Source organism: Ornithodoros turicata, chromosome 1, assembly GCF_037126465.1.
Source record: "Ornithodoros turicata isolate Travis chromosome 1, ASM3712646v1, whole genome shotgun sequence".
Taxonomy (NCBI): domain Eukaryota; kingdom Metazoa; phylum Arthropoda; class Arachnida; order Ixodida; family Argasidae; genus Ornithodoros; species Ornithodoros turicata.
Genome location: NC_088201.1, coordinates 233527827 through 233549718, shown reverse-complemented (window position 1 = coordinate 233549718; position 21892 = coordinate 233527827). Strand labels below are relative to the sequence as shown.

Below are 21892 nucleotides of genomic sequence, written 5' to 3'. Positions count from 1 at the left end.
TCTGAAAGTCTAATACCCCTGTCACACGGGCAGTCTTCAATGATCATTGAAACCAATGACCATTGAAAATATGTGTAGTGACACCAAGCGTGTAACGTGTCAACTTCCCAAAGAGTATTGGATTCAGTGTTCCCCGACAGGTTGACTCGTTACACGCTATGTGGCGCTACGCGCATTTTCAATGACGATTGGTTTCAATGATCATTGAAGACTCCCTGTGTGACAAGGGTATAAGAATGGCGGTAACTGCACCGTAACATTTTACAACCTTATTTACTTTACAGTACTTACAGTACTACTTTACAGTCATCTGACGCACCGATCTTTATCGTACTACTCTATCCCACTCTACAGATGGTTCCGCACTGATCCGGCTCTGGCTACGCCAGCTTCCAACGGCAGGTATCCCTCGGTTGCTTATTTCTAAACCCACTCCCGTACAACAGGTCGCCGCCGCCGTGTTCATTTAGCGCGGCGGCGGCGGTGGCGTATACTGGTAGCAGCAGAAAACACTGAAATGTCATGGAGGCCGTATGTTGGTGTTCGGAGCGTGTTATTGGACAGATGATGAGTGGAAACTAAAGGGAAACACCTGTTTAGGTGTCTTTCGATGACGATGAGCAATACATAGGTCCTTTGAACATTTATGTACATTTCTTTTGAGAATGTGAGACGACGGATATTCAACGTTTTCAATGAAAGTGCCGTTGGACTCCTGCTTCGCCTCTTCGATTTGCGATAGCATGAACACACTGCATGATCGTTCAAAATGTTTTGAAGTAAAACGTGCGCACAGTTTAAAAACCAAATATAGGCCAAAGCTTTGTTGTGTGTAAGATGCATGTTTGACGTTTGGTCGACGTGTAATGGACTCGTATGCATGTTCTACATACGAATGGAACATCATTTATTTAAGCGGGAATCACTTCTTCATAAGTCTATGGGCGATTTTCGTTCGCACAAGACACGTGAGCGCCCTAAACTGTCCTCTTAAAGGGACTATGAAATTTAAGGAACCCCCATACTTTTCTTCGATGGAAACTGCTCTTCCCGCAGAGAAACTAATATGCCACAAATTTTTCCGGACGAAATCGCTCCACTCTGCGAGGAGCGCGCGCTGGAAATGTCTCTTCCGCGTTCCTCCTCTCCCGCGCATATTTGCCTGCCGATGGTGCAACTGTACGGACCGCACTTCGGTTCCCCGTTACGTCACCGGTGTTGCACAATGGCAAGTAATGCCGCGAGCTCGCGCTGTGGCTGCCGCCACTGCCGAAATCTGCCGATTGCGCGAAAGCTGTTGTCATGGAGGTTTCCACTCCCGATGAACGCATACGCGGGATCCTACGGCGCATGCTCCTGGCAGGATTCCTCGGCTCGGCAACACGTCACGATGACGTGTTGCTGAGCCGGCCGTGGTCGCGTCAAGTTACCCGTTGTGTCTCCGCTCGGCAGCTCGCCACGGCGTGGCGCCAGCTGTCCTCCCTTCGCCGCTCCGTTTAAATTCGCTCCCGAGAAATCCGCTCGCGCGACGAAAGTAAAATTTCGGTTCTAGACTCAGAAAAATGTCTTCTTTCGAACGAAACGAACAAAAAAATCGTTTCATAGTCCCTTTAAGGTTGGTACTGGCGAATGACGAATGGCGAACTCTAGTGAATGACGTATGTTTTTGGAGACGAGGTTAAGCCGTTGATTTTTAATCAATTAAAGTTTGGCACGTCTCAAACCTGTGCTGCCATCTCGATAGGGTGTCGCACACTAAAACGTTTGCGAACTCGGGCTCAACACAAATCAACGGATAGTCCTGGAATTCTACAAAATGTGTCATTGACAAGGGCAATGCAAGGAGAACACGCCAGTGCGTCTGTTTTTACGACATTTTACGCCGTTTCTGGGCGGTGTGCGAACAAACTTTTTTTATTGTCTTGATTCCGCATTAAGCACTAAAAAAAGTATATACATTGACTTCCACAGGGCTGGTATGTGCCGCTACACGTTTTTTCCCGTTTCGGAATTTCAGGGGCCCGCAACTGATCGATATAAGCAGAAATCCTATGTGGCCCGTACAGGACACTACACGACTCCTACATGTCCTTCATAGAGGATGATTCTCCATATAGGACCTTATGGCTCCTTCGTTGTCCTACATGACACCTGCAGGGGCTCGTATAGAATAATCCCATAATTACCTACACGGAATTCGTATAGGTTCCCATACACTTTTATACAGGACCTATTTGAATGGAATGACTTGTAGCATCGTGATGACGAATAGGAGCAAGAAGACAAGGACAGGGCAGAAGTAGAGAGGACAACTGCTGGCTCTCAACTGAAGTTTAATCAAGGAACACAGCATCTTAAATGCAAACAGCTAGGTCACTGACTATCACGTAAAACTGTACAGAGACGACAAGGTTTTTGCTTCCGGCTGGGAGATAGCACTCAATATCATAACCGTGCGTAGAAAATCTATTTCCACATATGCTAACGTGACAGAAGGGGAGCTGACACATCTCTCTTTACACATGGCAATAAGAGATGCTTCTATTATCTTTCCCACCTACTGATCTTTATTAACTGCCAGCACCTTGATCTGATTGAAAAACGCGTACACAGCAAGTGAAGAGGCATGTTCCATAAGCCTAATGTTAAGGCATCTGCATGATTGACCAGCATAGCATCTGCCACACTAAAGAGGTATGCGGTAGACGATATCAAGCTTGCCGACGATCAAGGATTTGTAGCGTAGACATTTTTTTTTTTTAAATTGGTATCCCATTCCGCCAGACACACAACATTCCACGATCATCTATCAAACAATCGCGATGAATCACATTCTACCTGTCAAAGCAAAGGTGTGTGAGAGTTGGTACATACTGACGCAAAAAAACAGTGCAGAGGCAGGACGTGAGTAGACAAAACGAAGCCCTGACTAACAACTGCGGTAAATTGGGAAGGAATAAAAAACATGCCGGACATACCGGATCTCCTGGTAAAAGAGGTTAAAGAGACTATGAAACGATTTTTTTCTTCGTTTCGTTCGAAAGAAGACATTTTTCTGAGTCTAGAACCGAAATTTTACTTTCGTCGCGTGAGCGGACTTCTCGGGAGCGAATTTAAACGGAGCGGCGAAGGGAGGACAGCTGGCGCCGCGCCGTGGGGAGCTGCCGAGCGGAGACACAACGGGTAACTTGACGCGACCACGGCCGGCTCAGCAACACGTCATCGTGACGTGTTGCCGAGCTGGTCGAGCCGAGGAATCCCGCCAGGAGCATGCGCCGTAGGATCCCGCGCATGCGTTCATCGGGAGTGGAAATCTCCGTGACAGCAGCTTTCGCGCGATCGGCAGATTTCGGCAGTGGCGGCAGCCACAGCGCGAGCTCGCGGCATTACTTGCCATTGTGCAACACCGGTGACGTAACGGGGAACCGAAGTGCGGTCCGTACAGTTACACCATCGGCAGGGAAATATGCCCGAGAGAGGAGGAACGCGGAAGAGACATTTCCAGCGCGAGCTCCTCGCAGATTGGAGCGATTTCGTCCGGAAAAATTTGTGGCATATTAGTTTCTCTGCGGGAAGAACGGTTTCCATCGAAAAAAAGTATGGGGGTTCGGGAAATTTCATAGTCCCTTTAAGGAAGGCAGGCTCACACTGTTACCACCTCTATTAAGAATTTGAATAGCTTCGTAGATTTTCCTGGCCCTTTTATGTCGATATAAGACCTAACACGCGGGTGTCTTCAAGCAGAGGACGGAGGGCGTCCGCAATCACGGCAATCAACAGCTAGGTTGCTCCCCGCGTGTGCAGAGAGTGACCCAACGTGAGTCTATCGTTAACACGTCGTCCTGTCTGGCCCACATAGGTCTTAACAACATTACATTAGCACTGGACTGGATATATAAGGCTTTGCATGTTTCTTCCCGCAGCCCAAAAGAGAAAGTCCTTCCCCGATTTACTCGTAAATTTAGTCCCCCAAGCGGGTGTATCCCGTTTGAAACCATTAAAAATAATCTTTCAAAAATAAACGCGTAAGTACCCACTGTTAAAAATATATCTCCCAGAATATACGCTTAAAAATCAACGCACAAAAATAATCGCCGAAATATCCCCGTTTAAATAAAAACCCTAAGGAATCCACGGTTAAGAATATATCGTTAAAAATAAATCGTTTCAGAATCCCCCCAAGTCCACCCTACATGTGGTATGTGGTCATGTGGTATGGCCCAAATCAAGGTAAACTGCAAGGAAGGGGCTTAAACTAACCTCACAGGGCCAAACTATAGCCTAAACTATCCCAAACTAACCTAACCTAACATAACCTGATCTAACCCGGCGCAAATTGCAATCAGTCCGCCTCCGTGCTAGATGGTGAGGGTATTTTGAAACAGTTTATTTTTAATGGTGAATTCTAAAACGTTGATCTCTAAGCGGGGATAGTAAGCGGTTTATTTTAGGAGAGATATTTTTAACCGCGTATTTTTCAAGCGGATTATTCTTGAATGTTTTATTCGTAAGCGTTTATTCTTAATGATGGATTTCGGGGACCCCCCCCCCCCCCAAGCTTATGCGGCGTTGTAAACACTATGTATAGATACTCGCAGAGCGCTGGCGTGTGCATTTTGGTCATCGCTTGCAAATATACTCAATGACCTCGTGTCAGCACGCCTTGACAGGGCTCTGGACTCTTGACACTGTAATGACACACGGTGGGACTGTCAATCTGTGGGTCTGTCAATCTGGGTTACGATATTTTGGCCTATTCCCGTGTCTACGGCTATTACCTATGCTTTTCGCTAAAAATGCAGGTTTCTGAACTGTAATGGGACGCTGTGGGAACGCCTATCTGGATTACGATATTGTGGGACTATTTCGAAGTATACGGGTATTACCCATGCCTTTCATTAAGGATGCAGGTTTCTGCGCTCTAATGGAATACTGTGGGGCTGTCTATCTGGATCACCATTTCGCGGGCCCATTACCGTTTCTACGGGTATTACCCATGCCTTTCATTTACAATGCGGGTTTCATCGCTGTAATGGGATACTGTGGGACTGTCTATCTGGCTCTGTGATATTGTGGGACTATTCCCAGGTCTTTGCACTGTACGTCAACCCATGTCCACGGATATTACGTATGGTTTTCATTAAAAATGCGGGTTTGTCCGATGTAATGGGACACTGTGGGACTCTCTATGTGGATTTGCATATTGTGGAACTATTCCCATCGCTGCTGGTATTACCCATGCTTTTCATCAAGACTACGGATGTCTCAACTGTAATGGAACGCTGAGAGACTGTCTATCTGCACTACGATATTATGGGACTATTCCCCATGGCTAAGGGTTTCGTCCATGCGTTTCATCAAAAATACCTGTGTCTGCACTGTAATGGGACAATGGGGACAGTGTATCTGGATTACAATGTTGTGGGACTATTCCCATGTCTGAGGGTATTACCCAAGCTTTTCATCAAAAATGCGTGTTTTTGTACGCTAATGTGGTGCTCTGGGACTACCTACTATCCAATACTATGCACTATGGTATGCACTTCTGTGTTACATCATACTTCTACGTCCGAAATACAACATAAAATCAGGTAACCCACGCACAGTCACGGTCGAGCGATTTTCTTATGAAAGTGGACTAAACTGCGTGACAGATGATATAAATTATGTGAAATCATGATTGAAAATAATGAAGGGAGGATTAATTCCGATGGCAAAAGATTTACATGTCGTGGTATAAGGATTAATTGTTATGGCACAAGGATTAATCACGGCGGCATAACCTGTAGTCACTAGTTACTTGCGACTGAATTTCGCCCCATGGTTGGTGTAAATAAATCAAATGAAACGACTCTATGCAAGCACACACAGATTGTATATTGTCCATGTCTGTCTGGTAAGTATCACGAAAGTTTCTTTTTTTTATGAATTGAAATGGGCAGACTATTGCTGTTAGAAATTAATGGTGTAATTAAATGGCAATTGGTAAATGGCAATTGTTTGGTATCCCGCCCTCCTTCACCTGTTACATTGGTTACCTTTATTCGTTTCCGGACAGTGGTAGGGACAGCCTACCGAATTTGCACCTTGTGCTAAAAACAAGACAGCACAGCCGTTCCCTTTAGAGCTTCAACTGAATGTCCTTTCATTATCTGTTCAGATAATGACCTACTAGATTATAACGACCATGTCATAATCAGCAACCCCTATGAGGAGCCCGTCCGCACGATCCGCTAGGGGCGCTACTCATCGGCACGCGAGATCTGCACCACGATTGGACGATGGAAATTTGAATTCTGAACGCGCAGAAGCATACGTACGACTACCGTAGCAGACGACAGCGATAGCTCCTATGAAGAAGACGCATAGAATGAATGATGATAATCAACCTGAGATGAAACACCTGTGGAATATCCACCGCTTGCACAGGAACACTAAGGTAAGCTAAAGTGCAGAGTATTGTAGAAGTTGAGGAATCAATAACTGGGACGATGACTAGCGCCACCGCTACCTTACAAAAAATGCGGCGCTGGGAACGGGTGCCTACGACATGGTCGTTGTAATCTTGTAGGTCGTCGTGCAGACACGGTTACAGCGAAGGGCACTGGAATGACACAAGAATGCATTGAGCGACAGCTATAGCTGAAAGTCAACCAAAGTGTCCAAGCTGTATGGTCAACGTTCTGTGTTCTATGTGAATGTTTATGTTGTAAGGCCGCCCTCTCCCCAACTCTCTGCCACTACCGCTGTTCTCCGTTTTCTCAGACCCTTAGGACTAATGAACTGCATGCGGCTTCTTCTTCAGCTTCTTCTACCAAGGAGATGCATGCGACTTTGTCACGTTGTTATAGTGTCTCTTCTTCCATTGTGTCTTTCTGCTTTTTTTTTCTTTCTTTGGAATAGCAAGACCGCTCTTTGCATGGCTACCCTCTCTTTTCTTTCTTTCTTTTCAATCAATATATCCTCCCCTCCTGCAGTTCAGGCGCGGCTTCAGGCAAACAACAACAACTTTATTTTAAGATGAAAAGTGGGGAGGTTCGTCGCAAGGGGCGATGCTCTACCCCATTGCTGACGGAATAGTCCCACCGGCCATCATTCCCCACCAGGTCATAGTCACCACATAGTCCCTCCAGGCTTCAGGCATTAGGCTCCTCTACTGATCCTAACAAAACGGCCCTTGTTACTGGGGCCTCGATAGCAACCACTAATTGGGTATCATTTCCGTGCTACGACCTCCAAAGCAGGATGTACAGCAGCAACCTTTAAGACTGATTAATAAAACTTTCCGGCTGTTTCTATAAGCTCTCAATACAATTCGTGGGAATGAGCAGTCGTGAAATAAGCGTCCACTTCCTCGAAATAACGAGCAGCGTTCAAGCGTATTCGATTATCAAAACTGCGGGTGTTTGGCCACATTCTGTGCATCCTGTTTAACACGACGAGCTGCCTTAGTTTCACATAGCGTCCGTCGACGCTAATACTTGATAGGTTCGAGGCTTTACATGGCGATACAGCACTGACCGTAAGGGGTACACTCTAAGGGAAAAAAAAGGAGTACAATGGGGAGTAATTGCAGACAAGGGGAGTAGAAGATGCAATTACTCCCCGTTATAGTCCCCTAACATGGCATTTAATCCTCACATTTACTCCCTAGGACTGCAAGTTGTCACTAAACCTCGCGAATGGTCTTCTGAATGCAACGGTCTACGTAAATATGTGTCCTTGTAAATTTGAAGGGCATAAGGCTGTATAACTCAGGCAACCTAACAATTTTCCAGCCACACAGAGTAAGAAACAGTTAGCGCATCTTTCTTCGCAAATTGTGGCCTATGTGTGGCGAAAGATTTTATATAACTGGATATATCACGGTTGACGGTTTTCTTCAACGTATTTTCACGCATACGCACGAAGTATGTACATGGGACTCTTACAACAGCGCGTGAAATGCAGTCTCCACTCTGTGACATTCATTTACTCCCGTGCATTTACTCCCGAAAGGGACTATTTTTGTGGCAACGCATTTAGCCCCCCAAAACGACTAAAAGTACTCCTTTTTTTCTTAGAGTGTACTGCTCGTCGAACATTTTCTCATATCGTTCTTTATTTCTTTCTTTTTTTATGAGGTGATGGTTAGCTTTATGGAAAACGTATTCTTCGCTGACCACGACCACCTCTTCCACGCTCTCCTTCAACCAACCATCTTCTGCTGATAGTAAACAACCATACACTCAGACTATCACTGTAAAGTTCTTCACGCCTTTAAAGGCGTGCACCATGCACCTTAAACCTGGTTGCTAACATTATCCCTCCGGGGTGATATTTTACAAAGTTCAGAAAGCATTACAAAAGGTCGGGTGTTATAACCAGAGTTGTACACGCTACTCGAAAAAAATAATTGATTACAATTACCGTTACTACTGCGCAAAAAGTAATTCTTTACCGTTAAAAGTTACTTCATCAAAAATGTAATACGTTACCGATTACAAATGTAACGAGTTACTTTTTCCGTTACTTTTAAATCGTGGGACATAGCAAAGCCAACGTGCCAGCAGTGAATGCAACCATGCGACTCTTGTTGCAAATTCTAATATGAGACACCAATATACATGATAAGTGAAATTCCCAAATACATTGGAAAGCAACACACAAAACACGAACACGCGTTTATTACAGATTTATATACACACTTCAAACAACATCGAAACATCCGCTTCCTCTTGTTGCTATTGTTATGTTCACCCGGCACAATTTATTAATAGAGTCACCTATTTTACTGTTGCTCTAGTAGGTCGCGGTTGTAAGAGATTATCATGGAACACGTGTGGACTAGAGATGGCCGTCACAGTGACCTCTGCGTCATTGCTTCAGTCGAACTCGTGGTTGAAGAGAAGAACAGATTGGTTTGCAGAAAAGGGTTGCCATTGTTGACAGAAGGTTAAAAGAGTAATCGATTACTCATTAATTGATTAGTGAAAATTGTAATTCGATTACTTGGAAAATCAGTTGCCCACGAAATTAATTGATTTTGTTAAAAAATACTGAAAAAAGTAATTGATTACTAGTAACGCAATTACTAGTAACGCGTTACGTACAACTCTGGTTATAGCAAATCTTGCCTTCATTATGTCTTGTATATCGTAGGTACGTGCTGATGCATAAATGCGTCCCTACCGATAATCGAGCACGTGCAAGTGTCCACAATACTGTTAAACAATGTTGAGAGCTTGAAAGTCTGACTTTAGACGACAGACCTGCATGCGAGTAAATAAAACGAGTGCTAAACCGTACTCCATTATCATGTCACCAACCTTATACCCGCAAGGGCGTGTCCCATGACCATTATTACACCTTGAACAGTGTGAAAACCCTTAGAGTGCACATACACACAGAAGAGGGTGTCCCCTGGAAAACACCCTTATGGGTGCAAATGGCTTGTCCTATAACTGACACCTCTTTTTACGCCATATGGTCTGGAACATCCTTTTTAGAGGGTGTATTCTGTGTAAAAGAGCCTTTGAAAAGGTGATTTACCTTGAAAATGCCGTCTTTTGCACCCTTTACACAGCCTTTCAACAATTTTACACCCTCCTAAAAGGGTGTCTAAGGGGAGCAAAAGAAGGCATTTTCAAGCAAAAACACCCTGTCAAAGGGTGTTTCACGCAGAGTATACCGTCTAAAAAGGGTGTTCCAGATCATACGGTGTAAAAAGTGGTGTGAGTTATAGCACAAGCCATTTACACCCATAAGGGTCTTTTCTAGTTTACAGTGTACCTCTCTCTCTCTATCTTTTCAGCAATCTGTTCAGTCATCGCACGGACTCCTCCTCTCCATGTCACTTGAGAGCCGCGACTTCTATTTATTTATTTATTTATTTGATGCGCAGTTGAGCAGCCAATTAGAACGACGTCGTCGAGCGCGTGACGGACGGAAGTGTAACGACGGATGCCCTTTATATAAAAGGCACGAAACTCCGTTCGATAATAATTCTTCGGCACTCAGCTCTGGTACCCTCTGGTAAGTTCATGTGCATGTTTTCGCTAGTCCTGACCCAAGCGTGCTTTTTAGAAAACGCGAGGCAACTGCGTAGCACTTATAGTGAGCATTCTCTTAACTTGATAACTTGATAAACCAAAGAGTGATATTCAACGGTAGGAGCAACTTATTCATTTGCACATGGTAACAAGTGTTTCGTGCACGAGACTGCACTTCTTCAGGTAACAAAGATATGAACATGGTACAGTCAACTGTATATATGTTCCTGTACACTGTAAACTGAAAAACACCCTTATGGGTGTAAATCGCTTGTCCTATAATTGACTCCTCTTTTTACACCGTATGGTCTGGAACACCCTTTTTAGAGGGTGTCCCGTGTAAAACGCCCTTTGAAAGGGTGCTTTTCCTTGAAAATGCCGTCTTTTGCAGCCTTTATACACCTTTCTAGAAGGGTGTTTAACGATCTTACACCCTTCTAAAAGGGTGTTTAAAGGGTGCAAAAGAGGGCATTTTCAAAGAAAAGCGCCCTTTCCAGGGGTGATTTACACGGAATACACCCTCTAAAAAGGGTGTTCCCGACCATGTACAGTGTAGAAAGAGGTGTCAGTTATAGGACAAGCCATTTACACCCATAAGGGTGTTTTCCAGTTTACAGTGTACCCTGTTCCTGTACCCTGAGAAGGCGTGTTAGCTTAGTTCAATTGGCAAGAGCCCTGGACCGGTAATCCAGAAGATGTGGGTTCGAATCCTACAGCTGGTTCGCCTTTTCAGTGACTTTCATCTTTCATCGTTAGTTTCTAAGGCAATTTGAGGCTTTGCATGTATTTGTCCCTTCTATGTTGCTCAAGCCTGAGAACACCAATTCTCTCATGGTCAACATATTCGATTGGCAGCAAGAATTCCTTATTTCACTAAACTAAGCAAGTTTTCTGTGTCCTCGGTGTCCGCTCACGCTAGCTTCCTGGAGACCCAGAACAGCCGGGGATCATCATGCGGCTAAGGACATGGTTTCTTGCATAGATCGAGCAGTTACCCGTCAAAAAGAAATCGTTACGAGTTAACTTACCGTGTGGAAAATGTAAGTAAGCGAAGTTCTTCAACTTGAAGTGTAATACAGGGTGTTACCCTATAAATGTCTACCCGCGCCGGCATGCGGTGCTCGCCAATTACTCAATGCAGGCTCTACAATGTGTTTCCTACGTATAAAACTCATAAGGACATTTCATCATGGTAAATATCGATGCGATTGAGCACCGTAACGCAAAGTTATAGCGCGAAACGTGAGACTCCCGTAGTCAAAACAGCCAAGATGGCGCCGCTCAGTTAGCAGACGACATCCCTTTTGGGTGTCGTCTGCTGAGTATGCGTCGGCATTTTTCGTTCCTCACGTTGCTTACTTCTGAGCGAAATACGAGAGTTACACGAAAGCGAAATGAAAAGTGCAGTTCCATCTGGCTGGCAGGATATGCGACACGTTGTCGTGTGGGGAGCAGCATGTCGAGTGCTCTTCTCAACGCCGCCATCTTGTTTGTTTTGACTATGGGAATTGCACGTTTTGAGTTATAACTTCGTGCTGCGGCACTCAATCACTTTGAAATGTACCAAGATTAAATGTCCGTATGAGCTTTATATAAAGATCGCACAATATGCCACCTGCATTGAGTAATTTGCGAATACGGCATGGCGGCACGGGTAGACTTTTATAGGGTAACACCCTGTACTTCAAAGTTACTTCGGACACAAAATTGCACTATCACGGGTGCAGCGCGTGTGTGAACAGTTGCGTTAGACCTCTAGTGGTCCGGGGAGGAGTGACACACGCTTAGGTCACTTTCGTTTATGTCCAACATGTCGAACGCTTTGCGTCTTACTCTCCCGTGGGCGCACAATACTTCAGCTTCATTTCAACGCCAACGCGGTTCTTACTTCTCGAATAGAATAATGTCATTGATTGAATATCACGTCTTATGGCATAAAATGCATCGAAAGAACTGGAGGGAAAGCAAGAAAATATGTTAAAAGAGAATTAGAGTTAGTTGAGAATTGAAAGTAAATTGGAACTTGGCTTCAGTTACCTTGGCAAAGATAACGAGAGGATAGAGAGGTAGCAAGCCAGCTGGTGGCAGAGATCTATAACTTAAAAACCCGAGACTGGGGGACAAAAGAAAAACAAAAAAAAACGACAACACAGACAAGGTCTCAAACACAGCTGAAAGTTTACTTAACAGCACAAACAGATAAGGAGTTCAAGTGGGTGAGAAAGAAGGGTGAGGAGAACGTAAGGGACATCCCCAAAACCAACGGGAAGGTAAGGGAACGCTTGCTGACACAGTTCACAGCAGAGATAAGACAACAGATAAGACAGCAGAGAGAGAGAACCTGTCTGTGTTGTCGTTTTTTTTTTTGTCCCCTAGTATCGGGTTTTTAAGTTATAGATTGGCAAAGAAATCTGAAAAAGAAACGAGTTCCTCTGAAAGTTACCACGCCGCAAAAGTACCGAGTTAAGTTACAAGTTACGAAAAAAGTAACTCAGTTATAGCAACAAGTTACCTCGAACTCTGGTTTCTTGTCCCCTTTTTTCAAGATTCCCGCCCTTTCGGAAGCACTGCGCTATATCTGAACTGGTCCGCAGTACTAACTACGCAGATCATGATGCACTAGTTTCTTGCGTCATCTCAGATAAACGCACAACTTTGTTGTTGATAAAGGACGGCTCTTCTGTTATCTCTTTGTCCCGCTATTATCGGGACCTAACATCTGGCACTGTCGAGTACGGGATAAACGTTAATTGACCGTACGCACTTAGTCCTCTCCTCTTGCTGTCTACAGCCTCTGTCCCTATTACTTCGTCAACCTCAAGGATTCCCCATGAACTCGGCCCAGGGCGCCTACAGTAACCCCCTGTCCCACTCTCCTTCTTCCCAAGCAAGCAGTGGCCGACGGCCGACTGTTGGCAAAAAGTTAGATGACAGCTGGCCAACTACTTATTCGACCAGCCAACGTTGGCGTAATGTTGCATAGTGGTAGGCGGAGCGACATACTTGGCAAGCCGTCGGCCAAGGAACAGATCCGTACCAAGAAACGAGCTCGTTGGCCAAGCACTTGCCAAGCACTGCTAGGTTGTTTAGCCAAGCTCTTGCCAAGCTCGGTCCACTCTCGGTATGTCGCCTTGTGGAAACGGTAACTCACACTCTAAACTGAAAAACACCCTTATGGGTCTAAACGGCTTGTCCTATAACTTACACATCTTTTTACACCACATGGTCTGGGACACCCTTTTTAGAGGGTGTATACTGTGTAGAACACCATTTGAAAGGGTGCTTTTCCTTGAAGATGCCTTCTTTTGCACCCTTTTACACCCTTGTAGGAGGGTGTAAGATCGTTAAGCACCCTCCTGCAAGGCTTATAAGGGGGGCAAAAGAAGGCATTTTAAAGGAAAAGCACCCATTCAAAGGGTGTTTTACACAGAATACCCCCTCTAAAAAGGTTGTTCCAGACCATGTGGTGTAAAAAGACGTGTGAGTTATAGGACAAGCCGTTTACACCCATAAGGGTGTTTTTCGGTTTACAGTGCGGAATGGTGTAGCAGTGCATAAGCTCGACTGTCGATTGACCAATAGTGAATATATCAAATCCAAAGCAGTAAGAAACAAAGAAGTCATCTTCATGGGGTGTTAATACGACAAGCAGTTCATCATTTCAGTGTTGTTTGTGCATGCATTTAATAATTAAACTTGGATACCCCACCCTTTATGTTGACGATAAGGTGAACAGGACTCTGGAATTTGTGAAAGCTCGCCAAGGCAACCTGTGTACAGTAACAGTTCTTCCTCGGGAGAGAAATGCAATTGCTTTTTGTGTGTGTGTGTGTGAGCTCTTTTGGTCCTAGTGATCAAGGCATTTTGCTTTTTTTTTGCGCTTCGAAGAACCGTGCACATTGTCCATTGTGGGCAATTTAATTTGCTGCACAAATAATCTTCTTCATTCTTTTGTTCCATCTGCAATATAGGATTGGAATAGTCTTGCACAGCGCATTGTAGACATTGTTTATCCAAGTGTTTTCTGGGACGAAATATGTACATATTTTCAGTGAATATCTTTTTGGAAAGTTTCTCTTTTCAGTCTCTCTTTCCCCCCCTTGCTTTCTAACATGTTATATAACAGCATATGTAAGGATTGTATATTTTAAGTTTGTGCTATAATTGTAGCTCGCGGGTGTTGTTGTAGATTGGTTTTGTATCACTTATTGAACTCGCCACTTTTTTGTCCACCCCTCATGTAATGCCCCTGGGCCCTTGCGGTAGAAGAATAAACAAATAAATAAATATATGCGCTTTAAAATGCAGTGCTCACTGTCCGTGGTGGGAAATACAAGCGACAAAGAAAGAATGATATAAATCGTTGCCTTACATCGGGAGACAATTGAGTATGAAAATGAGCGACGTCGCAGGAATGTTTTGGTCTCTATCTCGGCACAAGCTTGGCACAGTGCAGGCTGGCCAGTGCTTGGCGCGTCATTGGCCAAAGTACAGATCCGTACAAAGAAACAAAGCTCGTTGGCCGATGCTGTACCAACGAAGGCCAGGTTAGCCAGTCTAACCACTGCCAAGCTTGGGCCAACCTTTGTTTGTTACTCGAGTTGCTCTCGTCGTCACTCCATCTATCCACGCCTGTACGCCGCTCGGGCGCTAACACGGAACCCAATAATGAAAAATGCTCAAAGAAACGATGCCCTGCTCAAGAAAGTGCTGGTCGCTGCCCCAGACAGCCCTTACATAATCGGAGAGAGAGAGAGAGAATGGGAAAGGTTGTAATATTATCCCTTTCCACTTCTCACAGCAGACTCTGAAGGCAATCGTCATGAAGAGTGCCATCCTTATCCTGTTCGTCCTGGTCGCTTGGGGTGAGTATTCGCGTCGCCTTCGTACTCGATGAGCTGCACTGTTTCTATAACCACCTTCTGCGCAGGCGCTGTCTCCGATGTGGAAGCCTCGCCTTATGCTCCCGTAAAGCGCGCACTCGGGGCTGCTGCCCAAGGTAAGGCCCTAGACGCACATCAAACAGCGTGAAAGTGATTGGGCTTACAGAACTGAGATGGGTCTCGAGACGCTCCATCACAAAAGGCTAGATGTGAAAAGTGTGATTGAATTCGCACCACCACGATCGCCAGAAGGGATATCTTCACTTTGAGGGAGAGGGGATAGCTGGATCTTTGTCCAAGTGAGAGAGGGGAATCACAGCGGTTCAAAAACTGGAGGTGCTGATTTGTTATCCGGTTCCAGGATCCGCGATCTTCACGACGTTGTCTTCTTAGGTAGATATTGGCACAGTTTGCGATACATTTTAAAGGGACTCTGATCAGAAGGTCGACAAATCTTTCTTTTACATCTATTACGAAGGCATAATATGCCTCCAAGCCACGCGCGAAGCATTTTGGCTGTGCGCGACGGCGAGGTTTGCCAAACGGGGAGCTGGAGACCGGCTTCGCTTTTGCTCCTCAACTCGCGCAAGCTGCTCCGAAATCTAGCCTCTTTGTAGTGGGCATTCCGTGTGCGTGACGAAAGCGCGAGGTCCATGTTTCATTGGCCACCCGAATGGGAAGTTCTGATGTTAGTGAGTTTGTGAGAGCGGCGGCATCCGTATGGAAAGCGATCTTCAGTGTGGACGTCGAAACAAGAGATGCGCGGACTTCGAGCCCGGAACTTCTTTTGTTTTTTTCTTTCCTCTCTGCGATCGAGAAGGAAATTCTGCGTGCTGAACAGCTCGGTAGTAGCACTGCTTTCGAAACGTCGCCGATGCTGCGTATGCGAGACGAAGTTGGAGATCTACGAACATCTGTCGCCTGTCTTCGACAGACAGGTCAGCGATGAGGTTTTCAACGCACACTGTGATCGAACATACCGTTTGTGACGTTTTAATGCACGAAATTTCGCCTGCAATAGTCCTAGTTGGGTGCTTTGTCGACTGCAAGTACGAAAGAGCTCGCACAGTTTCTCGTCAGAGTCCCTTTAATATGATAAGAAAAGAAATAGTAGATATATTAATGTGCTCCTGTCGATCACCGGAGCTCACAGACTCGGCAATGACAATATGGAAGCGGCCAGTAAAGACCTCGCGCTTCCGCTAATTTTTCAAATAACCCATAAAAGTTGACACTTTCGGGATCTCCAAAAGTATGTGTCAACGATGCCAACCCTGGCCGTCCGTCTCTTCGCGACATCGGCCGCGATGTCTTGAGCACAGCGGTGGCAGCGGTGTCTTATTGCGCGCGATGAATACGCTTCTTGAAGAAGAGGCGTAGTTTGGTCATTCCCGACATTTAGGTTGTATTTAGGGAAACAAAGGTCTCGGTAAGCCTTCCACCTTTGTAGCGAGGAGTACTCAAGACAACGGAACTGGGCTCACCGCCAATGCGATACCTCTGTCCTCGCGTGTGATGTAATCATCCGTAGTTAAGAGTAGAGATGCAAAATTTCCGTAAATTTTGAAAAGCTCAAAAAATAAATAAAGAAAGGTTTCTTTCGATTTTTGTTTGAAAAATTTGAAAAAAAAGGAAACAAACACGATTACTGCTGAGTCGAAGCATTGCCGGCCAAGCCACAGCACACAAAGAGCTAGAAACTTTAGAGCGTTCACCCTCGATGCCAAAAATGCAGAGCAGAACAACAACAACTTTATTTTCGACCTTGGAGAATGGGGAGTTCCATCGCCACAGGCGATACTCTACCCCACTGCTGGATGGAATGGGGGGAATAAAAAAGCCCCTTCACAATAACGATCGAAGTCCGATGGTGTCCAGAAATGTCAGAAGAGCTTTGAGCGCGGAGCGTTGCTGGGCTGGATTGGGCCAGGGACCAAGCAATTTCGATAGGGAGAAAGGGCGAAGAGACTCGGAGAGTGTGGTTCGGGAAGGTTCGTAGTGAGGGCAATGAACAAGAATATGCTCCAGATTCTAAAGAGCACCACAGTGGCAGCAGGTGGGAGAGTCAACTTGTCTCAAGCGGTAACGCCACTGAGCTGTAAAGGCCACATCGAGGCGCATTCGGTGGATTAATGCAGCATCTTGACGAGAGGTGTTTCGTGGCATGCGGAAAGCGAGCGTGGGATCAACTCTGTTCAACATAGAGGGGGGAAGAATGTCGGCTCTCCGTTGGCGGGAAGCCAGGGGTGTCACTAGGTGTCGCAAAATTGAACGGCGGTCTCCTCTCAGCAGAACAATACGGGTCCGTTTCCGATACGAGAGTGCTGCTTCCGCGGCGGTGCCGGCCTGCTCGTTCCCCAAGACACCACAATGGGCTGGAACCCACTGGAGAACTAGCCTGTGGCCTGCTGCGTAGATAGTGTGGTAAGCCATTAACACGTCTGTGAGTAGGGGTGCGGATGGGCCTCGTATGCCGGAATTTTCAATTGCTTGAAGTGCAGATTTGGAGTCTGTGAAGACTGCCTATTCCCGGGGTGGAAAATCAGCGATGCGTTGTAGAAAGAAAAGGATGGCATAGGCGTTGATAGGCATAGGCGCATAGGAAAAGGATGGCGTTGATCTACGTTTACGGCAGCATATACTGATGGCGCATCCCGAAACAACAAGTCCGCCTCAGCATTCTTCATTCCATCCGAAGGCGTCGTGCACGGAAGACGCCTTTCACATCCAACCTCCTCCACAGATGCAGAGCAGAGCATCCCATGAGACTGCTGTATACTCAGCGATATGCACCAGTTGGAACAACCCACCCACTCGGACCGGAACTCCGACATTATGTGAACGCGATGCCGATCGCTTTGGACGAGACAAACGGAGCTCTAAGTTGGTTGTTGTTGGCAGACTATATAAGCACTTAAGTCACTGTTGCCGGGTTGAAACGGAAGGCACGAAAATTTGCATTTAAAAAAAACATTCGCCCGGATATTTTAAAGAATTTTTTTTCGAAGACGAGGAAAAAAACGAAAACTTTTTTCCGAAAAGTTTTCGTTTTTTTTTTTTTTTCGCGTCTTCGCATCTCTAGCTAAGACATATAGTCCCGCTGAGCATGAGACAACCTCTTTTCACCTCTTAAACAAACAACCAAACATTCGTTGGTCATGGACAGTGTTAGTCGACGAGTTTCGGTTTCAGGCTAGACTACAGCGAAGCTGCTCCGTTAGCGGGCAACCCTGCCAAGTCGCGTGTCACAGCAGAATAGCGGAACGCGCCGATGGAGGTACGATGGTCAGCGAAGGAAGTGAGACAAGCCCTGTACTTTGTGTCGTGTACGTGCGGCCGTTCTTGGTGCGTGTAGGCTTAGTGTTGTAATCCGTGTCACTCACTAGACGTTGTTAATTATATATTATTAAGAAGACACGGAGGCAGAAAAATAGGCGATGCCAAGTTGCCGGTGGTGAGTAATTCATAAGAGTCATATTAAGCGGTAGCAGCGACTTATTTATTTACACATGGTAACGAGACTTTTTAGGCAACCTGAAGAGGTGCAGTCTCGTGCACGAAAGTGTTGTTACCATGTCTAAATGAATAAGTTGCTCCTACCGTTTAATATTACTCTTTCATTTGCATATTATCAGCGAGATCGTCCTTGGCACTGGCAACCCTTTGCCTGCCAGCGGCACGGACATGAACCTGTTTCCAGCCTACGACGCGTTAAGCGCGGACCCCATAACAAGCGACACGCGACGCGCTGCAGAATTTGTCGCTGTCGCGTCTGGTCATGGCGCGACTTCCTGGTCCATTTGAGCAGCGACATTTCGTCACCGAGAAATTATGTTTTTGGAGAAGCAATGCTTATTTTATTCGAGCTAAGTTGTAAATTGCCATAAATATACCAAAAATAGTATTTCATTCGTCAAAACGAGGAGAAATTGTAATGAAGTTGCTATGTAATATTCGCCGTAACGCAGTGGCGCTGCGGTTGAAGTACCCAACGCCCCGCCCACTTCTTCGTCTGCTAGTTTTGTTGGTTGCCCTCTCCACCCTCTCCCTTGCCCACGCGTTCAGTTCTTGTTTCACGCCGCCAAATCTAGCGGGTTTTGTCAAACAACAGGCAACGAACTCAGCGACATGCTACAAATATCTATTGGGAGTAGATGCAGAAATATTGAGCCGCGACAAAGCTTTTTTGACGCTCGTGTGGCGGCAGTGACGTCGATTTTGTCGCTTCTCGCGTGTATCTGCCGCGTGTCGCTTGTTATGGGATTCGGGCTTTAAAGCAGTGACTCGAAGCAGCGTTGATATGATTTGCTAGCCAGATATCTTGTCCGTCTGGAATATGTAGCATGCATTTCTGAGGGCAGTAGCAATCCGAAGATGACAAGAGATTGTTAACCGTCACCTTCATTTTGCTCTACGAACCGGCGGGAACCGGACGTACACAACATCGAAACGGTCCGCCATTTTGCTTCTTCGCTTAACTTTCTCTGATACGAAATTGAAGCGTGAGCCACACAACACATGCAAGTAATGTAGTGAAAAATAATCTTGGCATACTCGTTTAACATATGTATGTGAGATGCGCGCATAGTATGCTGAATTTAAGCGTACGACCTCACGGAAAACCCTAGCTGCCCTCCCCCAAGACCCTACCTGCGGCGGAGTAATGCTTTGACAGCCGAAGGACTCGCTTTCTCTCCGTTTTTAAGTTCAGCGGAGCTATAGGTAAGTGAACTAGCCACGCCATTTGAGATAAAGAGACGCCATAGCGCTCCTGTAGAATACCGTAGCGCCACCATGCGCCACCATCAACCGCCAAAACGCACTTTTTGAAGCGGCGCAGTGTCACACGCGGCCAGTCATCACAACGAATACGGAAAAGGAGCGAGTACAATGGATTGCATTATCTGGCGCAGGAGGGAGCGTGACCTCTCTGTGTCCATTCATCATATGTCCGGCGCAGTAATATTTTGATAGCTGACAAACTAGGTTTCTCCTCCTTTTTAAGTTGAACGACAATATCAAAATTAGCAAAGGAGATGAATCCATGTATGCACAACATATTTTGAGTAAATTTTCATTCGCCTTTCCCTCGCAGGCTTCGCTGCTTCGTCGCAGGGGGCGCCTGGCGGTGGGCGGTTCCGTAGGAGCCGCTGCGTCCTGTCAGCTTTCCCTCTCATCACGGTCGAGTGCTGACGGCACCCGAATGGCGCTCTTCAAGAGGTCACCAATACGAGTGGTTCTTAGCGCGGTTACACAGTGGTTACCGAGAAATAAAAGCATTGAACGAGATCCGTTGGAAAAAGAGTCTCTCGAATGCGAAACGTAATCGACGCTGTGGCTATCCCACGGCATTGCAGTTGCCGTACACTCTAAGAAAAAAAAGGAGTACTTGCACTAAGGAGGACTAAGGACTAAGGAGGACTAAGTGCATTGCCACAAAAATTAGTCCCTTTTCGGGAGTGAATGCACGCGAGTAAATGAGTGTCACAGAGTGGAGACTGCATTTCACGCGCTGTTGTAAGAGTCTCAAGCACATAATTCGTGTGCATGCATGAAAACACTTTGAAGCAAACCGTCAACCGTGATATATCGAGTGATATAAAATCTTGCGCAATACATAGTGCACAATTTGCGAAGAAAGATGCGCTAACTGTTTCTTACTCTGTGTGGCTGGAAAATTGATACGTTGGCTGAGTTATAGAGCCTTATGCCCTTCAAATTGACGAAGGGCACATATTTACGTAGACTGTTACATTCGGGAGACCATTCGCGAAGTTCAGTGACAATTTGCAGTCCTAGGGAGTAAATATCGGGACTAAATGTCAGGTTAGGGGACTAAAATGGGGAGTAATTGCAGACTTGGGGAGTAGAAGCTGCAATTGCTCCACGTTTTACTCTTTTTTTTTCTTAGAGTGTACAACATCATTACTTCGCACGTTACGTAGTACACGTTCAGTGTAGGATTTTAAATTTTTATTTAACAAAAATTCTCCTCCCTCGTGTCACGTACCTAAGTAACCATCCCTCCCACCTACTTCTTCAGACTGCAACGGGAGAGTTGTTCATTTATTATTTTTGTTTACAAACGTACAATACAAGTACACTCTCAGGAAAAAAAGGAGTACTTTTTCTCCTTTTGTGGACTAAATGCATCGCCACAAAAAATAGTCCCTTTCGGGAGTAAATGCACGGGAGTAAATGAATGTCACAGATTGGAGACTGCATTTCAGGCGCTGTTCTAAGTGTCCCAGGTACACAATGCGTTGTGCATGCATGAAAATAGTTCGAAGCAAACCGCAAACCGTGATATATCGAGTTATATAAAATCTTGCGGCATACATAGGGCACAATTTACGAAGAAAGATGCGCCATTTGTTTCTGACTCTGTGCGGATGGAAAACTGGTACGTTGGCTGAGTTATACAGTCCAATGACATCAACTTGACCGAGGGCGCATATTTACGTAGACTGTTGCATTCAGGAGACCGTTCGCGAAGTTCCGCTACAATTTGCAGTCCTGGGGAGTAAATGTCGGGTTAGAGGACTAAAATAGGGACTAATTGCAATCTTGGGGGAGTACAAGCTGCAATTACTCCCCGTTTTACTCAATTTTTTTCTTAGAGTGTACAAACAGTGCACCGTTAAATTCATGAGTTACTTTTCTCAGAAAACTGTTAATAAAAGCAGGGATTCCTAAAGCAGAGTTCACAGTGAAAGTTCAAGAAAGTCGAAGTGTAAGAAGTCGCTGTATTCTACTGGGTTTGAATTTTTTTGTTGTTGTTTGCTCTTCATTTATACATCCAAAACATTGTAGCCTGTTCCTGCTACGGTCGCCAAAAGGCGATTGGCAGTATATAATAAATAGTAATAATAAATAATGACGGGAACTCCATCGCAATGTTTTTAAATCTCATTTACTTTATGGTCAGTGCTATGCATTATATGTTTCTCAAAATCGTTTGAAACTACGCTGTGGGTC

At 45.5% G+C, this 21892-nt stretch overlaps 1 long non-coding RNA gene across 2 annotated transcripts; it reads left to right on the top strand.

Moving 5' to 3' along the window:
• Window positions 1-367: 367 nt before the first annotated feature.
• LOC135377182 (uncharacterized) lies at window positions 368-20203 on the top strand. Of its 2 annotated transcripts, XR_010418089.1 has the most exons (5): window positions 368-402; window positions 9884-10014; window positions 14833-14896; window positions 14962-15030; window positions 20010-20203. It is a non-coding gene; the product is annotated as an uncharacterized LOC135377182 (long non-coding RNA). The 2 variants fall into 2 exon arrangements; XR_010418088.1 differs by lacking the exon at window positions 368-402 and having other exon boundaries at window positions 9857-10014.
• The last annotated feature ends 1689 nt before the right edge of the window (window positions 20204-21892 follow it).